Genomic DNA, 17,990 nt, shown 5'->3' on the forward strand with positions numbered 1-17,990 from the left:
AAAATACTCACCAGAAGAGGTAAACCTTGTCTATAGGTCATCCCACTTAAGAAATTGTTGAATGTTAATATTTTCTGGATGTAAGAGATTAACATTATTCATAACTTAGTAAATATAAGTTTAACAGACTTGCATGGTTTTAATAATTTAATTCAGAATATGTTTTTCAATATTTAACTTAGAATACTCTTCTAATTCTGTAGATAAAAGCATATATATTTCATAAAGATGCAATTTAATTTTTAAAAATATTAATAACCTTCTTTTGCCTCCAAGATATTTGTTAAAATCTTACAGAAATTTAAATGGTGTGCCACAGGATTTTTTTAATGTATGATAGTAATAACACTGATATTACTTAGCCACAAGAACTGAGAAGGAAAGACCTTATGTGGGCAAAAGGCAGCAATTTAGGATATGATCCCCAAGTATCTGAAAAGTACTCAAAAAAATAAGAAGGAGGAATTAACTCTTGAAACTTTATCTCATATGTAGGAAAAAAAAATATTAGTTTTTCATATGACAGAAGACTTTTATATGTAAAAGAAATTTTAGAAATACATTTTTATTTTTTTAAAAAAATTATTTATTTATTTGAGAGAGAGTGAGAGAGAGCAAGCAAAAGCAGGGGGAGGGGCAGAGGGAGAGGGAGAAGAAGGCTCCCTGCTGAGCAGGGAGTCCAATGCTGGGCTAGGTCCCAGGACCCTCGGATCATGACCTGAGCCGAAAGCAGATGCTTAACTGACTGAGCCACCCAGGTGCCCCATGTTAGAGGAAATCCTAGGTTGGCTGATTCTGGCAAAACTGAGGGATTGTGATATTTGAAGTCATTAAATTATAATATGGAAAATGTTGTACTAAGTGGAGAGCTTTGAATATTATAATAAGAACTTCACTTGGCAATTTCACAATCCTTGGGAGTCTATCCCAAAGCTACATTAAAAATTTAATTTTAACTTTATTGATATATGTATGTATGGATGTGGACAACTATCTGTCTATCTATCTATCTATCATCTATCTATCTATATCTATCTATCATCATCTATCTATCTATCTATCCACACACACATATGTATGCACACTAAAATAAATGCCATTTATTGAATCCTTAGGCTCTGGCACAAAGCCAATCACATATATTTCACATATTATTAGGAATCTAATACTCACTATTCACTCATATTCAAACAGAAACTGAGGGAAATTAAGCCTTGGCACCTTTGATTCTTTTCTTATCTTTTTTCAGCATTTGCTTTTGCTGCTTCAAAACTCTTTTTTTTTTTTTTCAATGATGATCCTTATTTATTCAACTGATAGACGGAAAGTCAGAAAGCATTTTTCTTTGGAACTTGTGATTATGATCAAAGGGTTGCTTAGAAGAAAAGTGAAGAATACATAATGCTCCCTCCTGGTATTTACCAAGGGTACAGGGCCACAGGAAGTCTGCAGTCAGTGATCAATGAGTGCCAAAGCATAGCATATGCCCTCCAAAGAAAAACTCTCCCAACTTTCCTTCCTACCTCTTCATTTCTGCTTAGGGAATACCATTTATCATGGTAGGAGGAGAGGGCAGAATTGCAAAGCCATTAGAAAATCCTGGAATGTAGATGAGGGATTCATTGAGTACTTGTGAACACTCCCAGTTGAAGTCAGACTGGAATATCTTTTTTTGATGTATTGAACTCCACAAGATCAATGCAATCTCTATCAGTCAGCAAACTGGAAAGCTGTAGCCTTCTTCAAGAATCATGGCTGCTAATGATGCGATATTATTATTCCTCATAAAACAGACCAATCACATCTAATTCTATGAGGGGCCATTATTATTCATGTTTAGCTGATAAACAGTTGATGCTCAATGTGGTTAAACCACTTGAGGTGGGATTGAGAGTTTATAATCTTACTGCTTCCTAAATGCAAGCTGTGCCTGCGGAAACTAATATATCATGAAAGCACTCAATTCTGAAATATAAAACGTGGCCACTAACTGATCCATAGCAAATACATTGCTGAAGAAATTTTAATGCTCTCAATGCTTCTTAGTTTTTATTTCTTTAAATTTTCATAGGGCATTTCTCCTTTCTGTCTCTCCCCATTCTAGATGGACCAAAAATGAAGTGATGGGTGGTATCGGGAAGGTGCTCTCAATCCTCAGAGGAGTACTTTATCTTGTTGTGGATACTGAGAAAACCTTATACTTCATGATACTCCCACATTTATCGTTACCCATCTATGGGGACTGAGGATCCATTTTTTGCTTCTACTGCCATGTGGAAACTCACCAGAGCAGCATTGATCTACTGGGCATCATGGTAGGCAAATCAGTCAAACTCAACCAGAACTGGGGGCATGGTGAATAGGGTAAAAGTCCTATGTTCCACATATTTAGCTAGAAATCCTATCCTATATGTTTTAACTGTTACTTTTAGAATGTTCAATGTTGAATAAATAGTAATGTTCACTATTTCTGCCCTTAAGGCTGATTCTGCCCTTGTTGAGTACACACACAGACACTTTCAGGTTTAGTGGAATGTGGTTTTTTTTGTGTTTGCTTCTTCTCTTCCTCTTCATGAAATAAACATATATTAGACTATGTAGAAGTATGCTTGATTTCTAGAGTGTTCTCAAACACATCTAACTCATCCAAAGCAGGACCAGCTTCAAGTATATTTGTCAAATGCCTTAATCTCCTGATTATGTTACTTGTTTGTGCTTTTAGCAATAAATTAGTAGCAGGAGAGGGATTAGAACACACTCCTGAGATGCTGATCTGCTGTGTACTCTTGCTTCAGTTACGGAAAGAAAAATAAAGATTTTCTGTTGGATGCTTGGTAGTTAATTAGACTTTCTATTATCTAAATACTAATTGGTGTCTTATTCAATCTATTCACTTAAGGTGAAATACCAATTAAGTTTTTTCTCTTCGTGATTTTCCTGAAGACAACAAAATAGTTAATGAATGGAGGGGGGTTCAGAATTTCAATGAATGCAAATCAATATACAGAGGGAGTTTATATATTTAATTAGGGCTTTCAAAGATACAGATGCAAGTTGATTTGTATGGATTTACTATTATTAAAAATCGCTAAAATTGATAACAGGACAAGTATGCCACAATGGGAGAACAGATTTAAGCCAGTGATGTCTTTGAGTGAGGTTTCTTCTACATCTTGCCTATTTCCTCCATACTGCTATACTCTCTCTCTTCACTACATCAGTGTATTTGAAATCTCAGCAGGCTTAAGTCTATTCCTGCTGTGAGTGTGTGTGTGTGTATGTGTGCGTGTGAGTTTAAGTTCCTTTGGGAGGCAAAGTCACACTGATAATAACTTTCTGTTAGTGGCAATTCAGAAAAACCTTATGTTGCTAAAGACTACTGCATAACTCTACTAAGTACTATTTATTGATGTAGTGTTTAAATATGTTTTTGTGAAAAGATGCTCAGGCTTCCTTAGAAGGGAAAAATGGTTTCTGGAGTACTTGGTTAGGCCTCTTTTGCATGATGAAATCAGTAATCAAAAAAGTATGAAAATGTTCCATAACTTTTTATTTTGAAATATTTTAAGACTCATAGTAAATTGCAATAACAGTACAGAGCTTACCTAAGAACCCTCCACTTAGCTCTCCCCATTAATAACATCTAACATTACCACAGCACATTATCAAAGCCAGGAAACTAACAATACAATACTATTAACTAAACTATAAACCCTATTCAAATTTCACTTTTCATCTGCACTTGTTTTTGTTTTGTTTTTTGGCATGTACCGTGATAAAAGTCTTTTCATATGTATAGATCCATATAACGACTACCAAAATCAAAACACAGAGTTATTCCATCAAAACAGATAAAATCCCTAATATCTGGCTCCATCACTGTAATTTTGTCATTTCGAGAATGTTATATAAATGGAATCAAGTAGTATATAACCTTTTATGGCTGGCTTTTCTCACCCAACATAATGCCCTTGAGATCCATCCAAGGACTTGAGCATATCACTAGTTCCTTTCTTTAATTCCTGACTAGAATTTCATAGTATGAACATTCATGGTTTATATTTTTTGGTTTTGCATGAGGAATGTCTTTAAAAATTTGTTTTTAAATTTTTAATTGAGGTATAATTGACATATAACATGATATTAATTTCAAGTGTACAACATAATGATTCAGTATTTGCTTATATTGCAAAATAATCAGCACCAGTCTAGTTAGCATCCATCACCAATATAGTTACAGAATTTTTTCTTGTGATGAAAACTTTAAGATTTACTGTTTAGCAATTTTCAATATTATTAACTATAGTTTTCCTGCTGTATATTACATTCCCATGACTTATTTATTTTACATCCAGAAATTTATGCCTTTTGATTCCATTTACTCATTTTGCCCGCTCCCCACTCCCACCTCTCACAACCACAAATCTGTTCTCTGTATATATTTTGTGTTTTATTTTTTTTAAGATTCTATGTGAAATTTTACAGTATTTGCCTTTTTCTAACTTATTTCAATTAGCAGAAAGCCCTCAAGGTCCATCCATGTTGATGCAAATGGCAAGATTTCACTTTTTATGGCTGAATAATATTCCATTGCATATTATATATCTCATAATTCCTTTATCCATTCACCCATCAGTGGACACTTAGGTTGTTTCTATATTTTGGCTACTATAAATAATGCTGAAATAAACATGGTGTGCATTTTTCTGAGTTAGTATTTTTGTGTGCTTCAGATAAATACCCAGAAGTAGAATAGCTGGATCATATTGATAGTTTTATTTTTAATTTTTGGAGGAACCTCCACACTGTTTTCCATGGTGACTCTATACAGTTTTTCATTCCCACTAACAGTCCATAAGTGTTCCCTTTTCTCCTCATCCTTGCCAATACTTGTTATTTCTTGTCTTTTAGATAATAGCCATTTTAAGGATGTGAAGTGACATCTCATTGTGGTTTTGATTTGCATTTCCCTGATGATTAGTAATGTGGAACATCTATTCACATGTCTGTTTGCCATCTATATGTCTTCAGGAAAATGTCTGTTCAGATCTTCTGCCCATGTTTTTATCAAGTTGTTTGTTTTTTGCCATTAAGTTGTATGACTTCTTTAAAGTTTTTGGATATTAGTTCCTTATCAGATATATGACTTACAAATATTATGTCTCATTCAGTAAGTTGCTTTTGCATTTATTTTTTATTTTTTGTTATTTTTTTAAATTTTATTTTATTATGTTATGTTAGTCACCATACAATACATCACAAGTTTTCAATGCAATGATCCATGATTCATTGTTTTCATACAACACCCAGTGCTCCATGCAGTACGTGCCCTCCTTAATACCCATCACTGGGCTAACCAATCCCCCCACCCCCTCCCCTCTAAAACCCTCACTTTTTTTCTCAGAGTCCATAGTCTCTCATGGTTCATCTCTTCTTCCGATTTCCACCCCCTTCATTTTTCCCTTCCTTCTCCTAATGTCCTCCATGCTATTCCTTATGTTCCACGAATAAGTGAAACCATATGATAATTGACTTTCTCTGCTTGACTTATTTCACTTAGCATAATCTCCTCCAGTCCCATCCATGTTGATGTAAAAGTTGGGTATTCACCCTTTCTGATGGCTGAGTAATATTCCATTGTATATATGGACCACATCTTCTTTATCCATTCATCTGTTGAAGGGCACCTTGGCTCTTTCCACAGTTTGGCTATTGCAGACATTGCTGCTATGAACATTGGGTGCATATGGCCCTTCTTTTCACTACTCTGTGTCTTTGGGATAAATACCCAGGAGTGCAATTGCTGGGTCATAGGGTAGCTCTATTTTTAAATTTTTGAGGAACCTCCACACTGTTTTCCAAAATAGCTGTACCAACTTGCATTCCCACCAACAGTGTAAGAGGGTTCCCCTTTCTCCACAACCTCTCCAACATTTGTTGTTTCTTTCCCTGTCCATTTTTGCCATTCTAACTGGTGTAAGGTGGTATCTCAATGTGGTTTTGATTTGGATTTCCCTGATGGCTAATGATGATGAACATTTTTTCATGTGTCTGTTAGCCATTTGTATGTTTTCTTCAGAGAAGTGTCTGTTCATGTCTTCTGCCCATTTTTTGACTTGATTATTTGTTTTTGTTTTTTGGGTGTTGAGTTTGAGAAGTTCTTTATAGATTTTGGATACCAGCCCTTTATCTGTAGTGTCATTTGCAAATATCTTCTCCCATTCTGTGGGTTGCCTCTTTGTTTTGTTGACTGATTCCTTTGCTGTGCAGAAGCTTTTTATCTTGATGAAGTCCCAAAAGTTCATTTTTGCTTTTGTTTCACTAGCCTTTGGAGATGTATCTTGAAAGAAGTTGCTGTGGGCGATGTCAAAGAGGTTACTGCCTATGTTCTCCTCTAGGATTTTGATGGATTCCTGTCTCACATTGAGGTCTTTCATCCATTTGGAGTTTATCTTTGTGTATAGTTTTAGAGAATGGCCGAGTTTCATTCTTCTGCATGTGGCTGTCCAAATTTCCCAGCACCATTTATTGAAGAGACTGTCTTTTTTCCATTGCATGTTTTTTCCTGCTTTGTCAAAGATTTATTTGACCATAGAGTTGAGGGTCCATATCTGGGTTCTCTATTCTGTTCCATTGGTCTATGTGTCTGTTTTTGTGCCAATACCACGCTGTCTTGGTGATCACAGGTTTGTAATATAGCTTGAAATCGGGCAATGTGATGCCCCCAGCTTTGTTTTTCTTTTTCAACATTTCCTTGGCGATTCGGGGTCTTTTCTGATTCCATACAAATTTTAGGATTGTTTGTTCTAGCACTTTGAAAAATGTCATTGGAATTTTGATCGGGATGGCATTGAAGGTATAGATTGCTCTGGGTAGCATAGACATTTTAACAACATTTATTCTTCCGATCCATGAACATGGAATATTTTTCCATCTTTTTGTGTCTTCTTCAATTTCTTTCATGAGTATTCTGTAGTTCCTAGAGTATAGATCCTTTACCTCTTTGGTTAGGTTTATTCCGAGGTATCTTATGGTTTTTGGTGCTATTGTAAATGGAATCGTTTCTCTAATTTCTCTTTCTACAGTTGCATTGTTAGTGTATAAGAAAGCAACTGATTTCTGTGCATTGATTTTGTATCCTGCCACATTACTGAATTGCTGTATGAGTTCTAGTAATTTTGGGTTTTCCACATAAAGTATCATGTCGTCTGTGAAAAGAGAGAGTTTGACTTCTTCTTTGCCAATTTGAATACTTTTTATTTCTTTTTGTTGTCTGATTGCTGTCGCTAGGACTTCTAGTACTATGTTGAACAATAGTGGTGAGAGTGGGCATCCTTGACATGTTCCTGATCTTAAGGGAAAGGCTCTCAGCTTTTCCTCATTGAGGATGATATTTGCTGTGGGTTTTTCATAGATGGATTTTATGAACTTGAGGAATGTTCCCTCTATCCCTATACTCTGGAGAGTTTTAATCAGGAAAGGATGTTGTATTTTGTCAAATGCTTTTTCTGCATCAATTGAGAAGACCATATGGTTCTTCTCCCTCCTCTTATTAATGTGTTCTATCACATTGATTGATTTGCGAATGTTGAACCACCCTTGCATCCCGGGGATAAATCCCACTTGATCATGGTGGATGATCCTTTTAATGTATTGTTGGATCCTATTAGCTCGGATTTTGTTGAGGATTTTGGAATCCATATTCATCAGGGATATCAGTCTGAAATTCTCCTTTTTGATGGGGTCTTTGCCTGGTTTGGGGATTAAGGTAATGCTGGCCTCACAGAATGAGTTTGGAAGTTTTCCTTCTGTTTCTATTTTTGAAACAGCTTCAGGAGAATAGGTATTATTTCTTCTTTGAATGTTTGGTAGAATTCCCCAGGGAATCCATCAGGCCCTGGACTCTTGTTTTTTGGGAGGTTTTTGATCACTGCTTCAATCTCCTTACTGGTTATTGGCCTATTCAGGTTGTCAATTTCTTCCTGTTTCAGTCTTGGCAGCTTATAGGTTTCCAGGAAGGCCTCCATTTCATCCAGATTGCTCAGTTTATTGGCATATAGTTGTTGATAATAATTTCTAATAATTGTTTCTATTTCCTTGGTGTTAATTGTGATCTCTCCCCTTTCATTCATAATTTTATTAATTTGGGTCCTTTCTCTTTTCTTTTGGATAAGTCCGGCCAGTGGTTTTTTGATCTTATTAATTCTTTCAAAGAACCAACTTCTAGTTTCATTAATCTGATCTACTGTGTTTCTGGTTTCTGATTCATTGATCTCTGCTCTAATTTTAATTATTTCTCTTCTAATGCATGGCTTAGGCATCATTTGTTGCTTTTTCTCTAGTTCTTTAAGGTGTAGAGTTAGTTGGTGAATTCGGGATTTTTCTGTTTTTTTGAGTGAGGCTTGGATGGCTATGTATTTCCCCCTTAGGACCGCCTTTGCAATATCCCATAGGTTTTGGACGAATGTGTTTTCATTCTCATTGATTTCCATGAGTTGTTTAAGTTCTTCTTTGATTTCCTGGTTGACCCAACCATTCTTGAGCAGAGTGGTCTTTAGCTTCCAAGTGTTTGAATTTCTTCCAATTTTTTTTTCTTGTGATTGAGTTCCAGTTTTAAAGCATTGTGGTCTGAGAATATGCAGGAAATAATCTCAATCTTTTGGTATTGGTTGAGACCTGATTTGTGACCCAGTATGTGGTCTATTCTGGAGAAAGTTCCATGTGCTCTCGAAAAGAATGAGTCTTCTGTTGTTTTAGGGTGGAATGTTCTGTATATATCTATGAGGTCCATCTGGTCCAGTGTGTCATTCAAAGCTCTTGTTTCTTTGTTGATTTTCTGCTTAGATGATCTGTCTATTGCTGAGAGTGGAGTATTGAGGTCTCCTACAATTAACGTATTGTTATCAATATGACTTTTTATTTTGGTTAACAGTTGGCTTATGTAGATGGCTGCTCCCATGTTGGGGGTATACATATTTACAATTGTTAGATCTTCTTGTTGGATAGACCCTTTAAGAATGATATAGTGTCCTTCTGTGTCTCTTACTACAGTCTTTAGTTTAAAATCTAATTTGTCTGATATAAGAATTGCTACCCTGGTTTTCTTTTGAGGTCCTCTGGCATGGAAGATGGATCTCCATCCCTTCACTTTCAGTCTGGATGTATCTTTAGGTTCAAAATGAGTCTCTTATAGACAGTATATGGATGGGTCCTGTCTTTTTAACCAATCTGCAACCCTGTGCTGTTTTATGGGAACATTTAGGCCGTTCACATTGAGAGTGATTATTGAAAGATAAGAATTTATTGTCAGCATGTTGCCTGTGAAGACCTTGTTTTTATAGATTGTCCCTGTAAATTTCTGTTCTATATCACTCTTGGGGTCTTTCTCCTTTTATAGAACCCCGCTTAATATTTCTTGCAAGGCCGGCTTAGTGGTCAAATATTCTTTCAGTTTCTGCTGGTCCTGGAAGCTCTGCATCTTTCCATCCATTCTAAATGACAGCCCTTGCTGGATAAAGTATTCTTGGCTGCATGTTCTTCTCATTTAGTACCCTGAATATATCTTGCCAGGCCTTTCTGGCTTGCCATGTGTCTGTGGATAGGTCTGATGTTATTCTGATATTCTTCCTTCTGTACATAAGGAATCTCTTCCCCCTAACTGCCCTTAAGATGGTTTCCTTGGTTCTAAGATTTGCAGGTATTACTATTACATGCTGGGGTGTTGGCCTGTTTTCCTTGATCATAGGAGGGGTCCTCTCTGCCTCTAGGACATAAATGTTTGTTTCATTCCCCAGGTTAGGGAAGTTCTCAGCTACGATTTGCTCAAATATATCTTCTAGTCCTCTCTCTCTCTCCACCCCCTTAGGGATTCCAATAATTCTGACATTGGAATGTTTCATGTTGTTACTTATTTCTCTGATTCTATTTTCATGGATTCTGAGTTGTTTTTCCCTGGCTTCCTCTTTTCCCTTTTTGTCTATTAATTGGTGTTTGAGGTCACTAATTCGTTCTTCTGGCTCACTTACCCTAGCTGTTAGATTATCTAGATTAGATTGGATCTCACTGATAGCATTTTTAAGTTCTGCCAATTCAGCTTTCATTTCTGCCCTTAGAGACTCTATGTTGCCATTAATTGATTTCTCCATTCTAGCTATTGTCTTCACAATTACTAGCCTGAATACATCTCTGACGTCTTGGTTATATCTGAATCCATTTGTAAATCGGTGGCATAAGTCATAATCCCTGAGTCTTTCCTCTTTTGGGGGTTCCTCCTCCTAGTCATTCTGTTGAGGGGTGGTTGAGGGAATGTATAGAGTCCAAATTATTCACCACAATCCAAGCAAGATGCACCTGTTTTCTAGGGACCTGAGGGTATCTGGTCTCTTGTTCTCCCAGCCTGTCTTCTGGGGGAGGGGCCTGCCGCGCTGTTACTCAGACAACCCTGTTTGGGCAGAGTTGCCCTGCTCCCTGTGGTGGGGATGGGCTCAGTGAAAACCGGTTTTTTGTGGCTTTTGTTCTCTGGGGTGGCTTTCTCTGGCGGCTTTCCCCGTCTCTTCCGAGAGTCAGAGCAGAAGAGACCATTTCCAACCCTCTGCCTCAGAGCAGAGAGATTGCAGTTTGTTCTTCAGTGAGCTCTCCAGGCCACACTATCTCCATTTCTGTCTGTGTTGCTACAAACTGCAGCATCCTGGGTTGTGTGCCTCTCAGCAGGGCTCCCAGTACTCTCCTCCGGGTGGGGGCCCGTCTCTGTCCTTTGTGCTTCTAAAACTGCGAGCCGCCCCAGTTCACATGTGTGGCCCAGTTGCTCCAGTTTCCATCTGGGGTGCTGCCCTAAAGTCCTTTCCCTGCCGCTACCGGTCTGCGAGTCTGTGCCCCGTCCCCAGTGTGGGAGGCTGTCACTCACTGGCGGTGTAGGATCCCCATGGCCAGGCTCCCTCCCGCTGCCATTTATCCTCCTATATGTGCCTGCAGAATCACAGCTCCCCACTTTGTACCTCGAAACCAACCACCTGCGATATTCTGTTTGTAGAGATCCAGATCTTCTTACATCTCAGGGTGATTTTGTGGGTGCCCAGAGTGGTCTGGTAGATATCCAGCTCAATTCCAGGGACTGGTTGGAGTAGGGTCCCCTACTCCTCCACCATCTTTCCCCTTTTCATTTTATGGAAGGTCTACTAGCAAAAATAATCCTTAAATTTTGTTAATATGTGAAAGACTTTATTTCTCTCTTACTTTTGAAAGATAATTTTTCAAGCTACAGAATTCTAGGCTTGTGGGTTTTTCTCTCAGCACTTTAAATATTTCACGCTACTTTTCTTGCTTGGATGGTTTCTGAGGAGAAGTTGGAAGTAACTCTTATTTTTTATCCTAAGGTCAGGTGTTTTTTCCCTCCGGCTTTCAGGATCAGTGGTTTGGTGTCTGACATTAATTGCGGGGGGGGGTGGGGGCGGGTTGTTCTCTGTCATTATTTTTTCAAATATTTCTTCTTTTCCTTTCTTTTCCTTTTCTAGTATTCTCATTTTGTGTATGCCACACTTTCTCAGTTGCCCCACAGTCCTTGGATATGCTGTTCTGTTTTTTGAGTCTTCATTATCTTTGCTTTTCATTTTTTGAGGATTCTATTGATATATTCTCTGGCTCAGAGATTCTTTCTCCAGTTGTGTCCAGTTTATAATAAGCCCATCAAAGGCATTCTTTATTTCTTTTAGTGTTTTTGATCTCTAGCATTTCTTTTTGGTTCTTATTAGGATTTCCAACTTTCTGTTTACATTTCCTGTCTGTTCTTGCATGCTGTCTACTTTACCCATTAAAGCCCTTAGCATATTAATCATAGTTATTTTAAATTCCCAGTATGATAGTTCCAATATCCTTGCCATGTCCAGTTCTTCAAATTGTGTGTGTGTGTGTGTGTGTGTGTTGGGGGGGGGATTGCCCTTTGATTTGACTTATAATTTTTTCTTGATAGCTGGATAAGATGTTTTGTATAAAAGGAACTGCTTTAAACAGGTCTTTATTAATATGGTAGTAAGGTCTTGGGCAGGGGAAGCATTCTATAGTCTTATGACTAGGTCTCAGTCTTTTAGTGACCTTATGCCTCTGCACTATAAACTTCAAAAGCTATTGTTGAATATTTCCCATCCACGAGCAGCTTAGGCGCCTGTTAACTAGTTTTTCCTGAGGGCAGACCTTGTTGAGACCAGAGTACTCTTGTGTATTTCCAAATGGCTCCTTTTTCCCTCCCCCTGCCAGAAGCAGGAGTGGATTTTTCTCTGATATTTACTGTAGGAATCTGGTTGAGATCCTGGAGGTAAGTCTGTTAATATTTTTAGGGTCTCCCTGTGATTGGGTCCCCCTAGAGGAGTTTTTAACACTCAGAGTTGTCCACATTGAGCCTCCAGCAATTTATCAATTACAGTTCAGGTTTTCCTACCCTGGCTCTGGTTTCTGTAGTGGTTTCTGTTTGTGAGCTGAGCCTCTGTCTGGTAAACCATGACCCTTTGTATTCTCCTGTCTGTCTCTCCAGTGTTGGGGGCCTTGGTTTGCCCTGAGTTCTTCCCATTCTTATGGATCCAAGAAAAGTTGTTGATTTTTCAGTCTGTTCAGCTTATTACTTGATGATAGGATAGAGTGGTGACTTATAAGCCCCTCGCATATAGAACCAGAAATTGGAATCAGATTTTGCTTTTTAATCTAGATTAAAATCTCTTTTAAAATTTACTACGAAATGTCAATATAGTCAAAGGTATGAATAATAGTAAAACTCTCTGTACCTATCTCATGCATGAGCTCTAAAGCATTGCCAGCAGAGTTGTAGTGTCTCATAAAGTTCTTCCCAATTGCAAAAGTAGAAACTCTGAATTTGTTTATTATCTCATGCTTTAAAATGTATGTTATATAACATGACATTATAATTTATGTGTTTATTCTGCGACTTGCTTTTCTAAGAATTCAACTTTACATTTGTGAGATTTATGTATGTTGATAAATGTAGCTTTAGTTTATCTGCTACAAAGGATTCCATTGCATGAATATCGTATGATATATGTCTGTGTTGATGGACATTTAGCTACTCCCATGTTTTTTATAACCAGAACTTCTAATAATACTCTTCTGTACGTTTCCTTCTGTATCTGTGCATTAGTTTCTCTAACATTTATACCTAAGAGTAAAATTATTGAGTGGAGGGTAAACATGCTTTAACTATACAATATGGGGCCCCATTATTCTCCAGATGGTTTTACATAATTAATATCCCTCGAAGAACTAGATGGTGGCTCTCTTTGTGCCACACCATCATAACGCCTGATACTGATAGTTTCTTTAATTTCTGCCATATTAATGGAAATGAAATGGACTCTTATTCAGGTATTATTACTGAAGTTTGATATTTTTTCATGTATTTATTGGTCACTAGCCTGTCCTTATTTATGAATAACCAGTATATTTTACCCCATAATGTTTTTTTGTCTTTTTCTTTATACATTTGGTGTACTAATGCTTTATTGCTTCTATGCCCTTGGTATATCTTTTTCTAGTTTGTAATCTGTCTTATTTTTCTTATGTTTCTGAAGAATAGTAGTCTGGATATCAATGTGTATAAATTTAGCAATATTTTATGTGCTTTTTTGGATTTCATTTAATATATTTTAAACTACTGTGAGAAAATATAGTAAGAGCTCTAAAATCTTACATATTTGTGCTTAATGCATGTGGAACTGATGTTTGGTATTGTTTGCTACATGGACCTATTCCCTATTCCACCATTGATAATTATCACGGTATAATTTATTAAATACTTCATCCTTCCCTGATCTGAAATGCCACTTCCATCATATATTAAAATTCCAAATTTACATTTCTGTGATCTATATCTATTCCAACACTATATTTAATACTTTCCGCAAAGCTAATGTTGCAAATTTTAGGGTATCTTTAAAATATTAAAATTTCTTATGCATCAACATGATATACATTTCTATGTATTTAATATATTTCAATAGTTTTATAATTTGTTCCATGATGGTCACGATCACCTTGTGTTAAAGATATATCTCTGATACCTACACACATACCACACACAGAAACATAACATAAACATCCATATGAAAAGAAAGAGATTGAGTTGAGAGATTCTGTTGAATTGAGATTGAAAGGGAAAAAGAGTTGCTATGGAAAATGGAATCATTTAAAAAATATGCTTTCTAACTTTGTTGTTGCTTTCTAGCTTTGTATATTGATTGTATCTTTGCCAAAATTGCTAAATTCTCTCATAAATTATAAAGATTTTAGGTTCCTTTGGGTTTTCTATATAGAAAGTAACATACTTGGTGAACATGACAGCTCTGCTTCTGCATTTATAATCTCCATAATTTTATATCTTTCTCTTGACATATATAATGGCTAGACCTGCATACCTTTCTTTCTTCTCCCTTTCTTTCCTTCTTTCTTCCTTCTTCTTTCTTTCTTCTTTCCTAGAAAGGCACAAGTCTCATTGTTTTGCAGGCAAATTCATATCATTCTCTTCTGCTGCTGCTGCTTTATTTTTCTAACCTCCAATGCTGGGTGCCCCAGTAATGAGACTTTTGATTTCCTCTCCTCTCTTTATATATTCCTAAGTACATACATTTCACCTCATTGCATTAATCACATAAGAACATAGATGACTCTCAAGTTCATACATCTAGGTCAGTACCCTTCTTGAACTTGAGACTTGCATGTAACACTATTTATTCAACTTCTCCAACTTATATGTATATTAAGGACCTTAAACTTACCAGCTTGGAAAACAAATACCAACCACAGGTGAGGTGGAGCATGGTTTGTCTGGGATAGTTTAGGTTATAACTCTCACCTGGAATAATAAGTAATGGTGCCCCTTTTAACTCTGATAAGTGTTGTGAGTAGGAAAACCAATTATCGGTTTACTCTACCTTTGCATATTGTAAATGCCCTTTCATTTGGCTTGACTTTGTTATTTAGGTTAACTACTTGGACTTTATCAGCATTTGAATTTAGGGATATTTTTCTTTTTTTTTTTCTTTATTTAAATTCAATTAGCCAACATATAGTACATCATTTTTTTCAGATGTAGTGTTCAATAATTCATCAGTTGCATATAGCACCCAGTGCTCATCACAGGGGTACCTGGCTGGCTCCATTGGTAGAGTAGGGATATTTTTCTACATGAACACGAGAGTAAGTTTGTCAAGTTCCCCGAATCCCACTGCATTTTTCAATGAATATACATTGAGTTATAAGTGATTTGGAAAGTGTGGAGGATATTTTGTTTCTATTCCCAGTATCACTTCTTTTATTATCTTTGGATAATAGCCATGAGGTTTGGTTCAGTTTCCAAAGGTAGTTGTTTATTGGCTTAAGTTAATCAGCACCTGGCATTTTTCTCACCATAGTGATTAGTTGAGTTGAATATATAACTGAAATTTGACTCATTAGATTGTATTTCAGTATTTTTATTTGAAGGTTGTGAAATACATACTTCTCCCCTCCACCACCCCCCAACATGGACAGGGAATTCCATAGCCCAGGGAGCTTTTGGTAACTAACTTGAAATCAGGAAAACACAACAAAACAACACAAAAACTTCAGAATAAAGTTAACAACACACAGAGCAGGACATATACTAAGATGGAAAAATAAAATAAGACTTTGGACATAGTCAATAAGTTAAGCCAATTTTGAATTTCAGTTTTCTTCTGGACTTCTAGTTACATGAGGCAATAAATTCCCTGGTCCGTAATGCCAGTTTGATTTGATCTGATGTTACTTTTTACATTAAGTGACCTAATTAACACAGGGATAAACAATGGCATTTTTGTATTTTATCCTCCCAGTCAGGAAAGGAATATGACCTCCATTTGTTTACAACTTTTCTACATGCCTCAGTAAATGTTTGTCTTTCTGTACATATCCTGCCAATTTTACTCTGTTTATTCCTTGTGATTTTCCTAGAAAGGATTACTATAGAGACTAAATTGACAATATAAGTTGAACCTCCAATTTTATAGACATTAGCTACACATGCAAAATGGTGAAGGAAAGCATTGTTTGGGAGTCCTTTAAAAATTCAAGACATAGTTTATAATAAGAAATAAACTAAGTGCAGTAAATTTTCACTTCTAAATGGTATACATAAAAAGACTAAGATTAATATATTATTTGAAAAATTGTAGAAAATATCCTGATCATGATACCCGGCTCTAAAATGGGAAATTATACTGTGAATGATTCAAACTAGATTACCAAACATTGAAACTTCTACAACGTGATGCATAAATTTAGCCTAAAGGTGAATAAAAAATTTTTTATAAATACCAAATATATTGACAGGAAGTTTAAACTTACCTATAGCCCTTGGATTTTGACGAATGGAACATTTCTTAAACTGCTACTATGAAGACAAATGAAAAAATTTCAGAAACCTATGGAAGCTATTAAAATATAAATTGATATAAACTTTATAAATTCTTAAAAGAAACACTGCTTTACTAAAGGGAATAAATCTTTTGTTGAATTGACCATTTGGTGAAAGAATCATTTGATGAACAGCTAGCTATTTGGTGAAATGATCCATTTCTGCTGCTATTAACATTCTCTTTTTTCTAAAGCTTATTGTGAAAATTCTTAATTTTATGTCTTTTGTTCTATATCAGTATTCAGTAACTCTGTGCCTGGTATTTTTAAATAAAAGTGCAGTAGAAAAAAATTATATCTGGTTTTTGGATTGGCTGTCAAACACTCTATGATACCTAAGCCATATCTAGATTGTTAAAGCATAAACAATTCTGAAGTTTTGTAGTGAATGTCTAATTCTGAGTATAGCCTTCCTTTCCATTTGTCTCCTGTGATTTCCCTAGTCCATGGTAAATATGGAGATTTAACTTACTTTTAGAGCTAGAAGTATAATGTTTCAGTGTAATTAAAATTGGCTTCTGAGTTGTAAAAAGACTAAACTACAATTTGGCTCAATTCTTGGTAGACAGATTAATTATACCCAAGAGACTAATTACTTTTCCAATTTTGATGTTTTAAAATTGTAGTGTGGATCTTGTGCGTTGAGGTAATTAAGCAATTGTTTATTTTTGAGGATTAACTCAAATGACTTACATTAGAGAACTATACCCTGGGAAAATATTGCTTTGTTTTAAAGGCAACAATGCAAAAAAGCTAACATTTCATTGTCCTTTTTATTTTAAGTGTGATATTTAATTAACTAAGTAATTAGGGACTTATTAATTATGGCTGATTTTTACTTTTAAAATAAATGTTACAAAAATGTCCAGTTTAAATACTGATATTGATATAAATGTAAATTAGTCAATTATATAATTCATTTTAATTAAGGTCATCAGAAGCACTCCAAACACTCTTACATAAAATAAAGGGCACTCGAACCTAGTTTTTAAATTAATTGACCTAATTATGTGTATTTCTATAATTTATTTCCATGAAAAGGGTACATATTGATAAAATACAGTATCTTTTGCTTGATTTAATCTTTTGAATCTTGCATGCTTCCTTTAAGATTGTACATGTGAATTTCTCAGTTTGCACTCTTTTGAAAGTTATATCATTTTGACAAGATGCTAAACCCATATTTATATCTAACTATAATAATAATGTAGTGACAATATTCAACAGCTTATCTTCAAAGAGCTCAAAGGCTGTAGATAATGTTATCACACACATCACAGCATTCTTGTGAATTCTCCTGCTTTCTTTTCTTTTTGTTTGAATTAAGTAATCCCTGAATAGTAGAAAATGAAAACACTAGACTGGGAGCATTATGAACAGCATTGTTTATTATTTCTTAACTCTAAAATAGGAATTTTGAATTTTTAAGGTTTTATAAAAAGTTTCAATGACATGTAATTAGGAAAAATATCCAACTAATCTAATTCAATCTTTCTCATAAAGCAGGATGACCTTTATATTATTGCATACATAGCATCACTCAATTGTACTTAAAGTCT

Source organism: Phoca vitulina, unplaced genomic scaffold, assembly GCF_004348235.1.
Source record: "Phoca vitulina isolate PV1807 unplaced genomic scaffold, GSC_HSeal_1.0 scaffold9, whole genome shotgun sequence".
Taxonomy (NCBI): domain Eukaryota; kingdom Metazoa; phylum Chordata; class Mammalia; order Carnivora; family Phocidae; genus Phoca; species Phoca vitulina.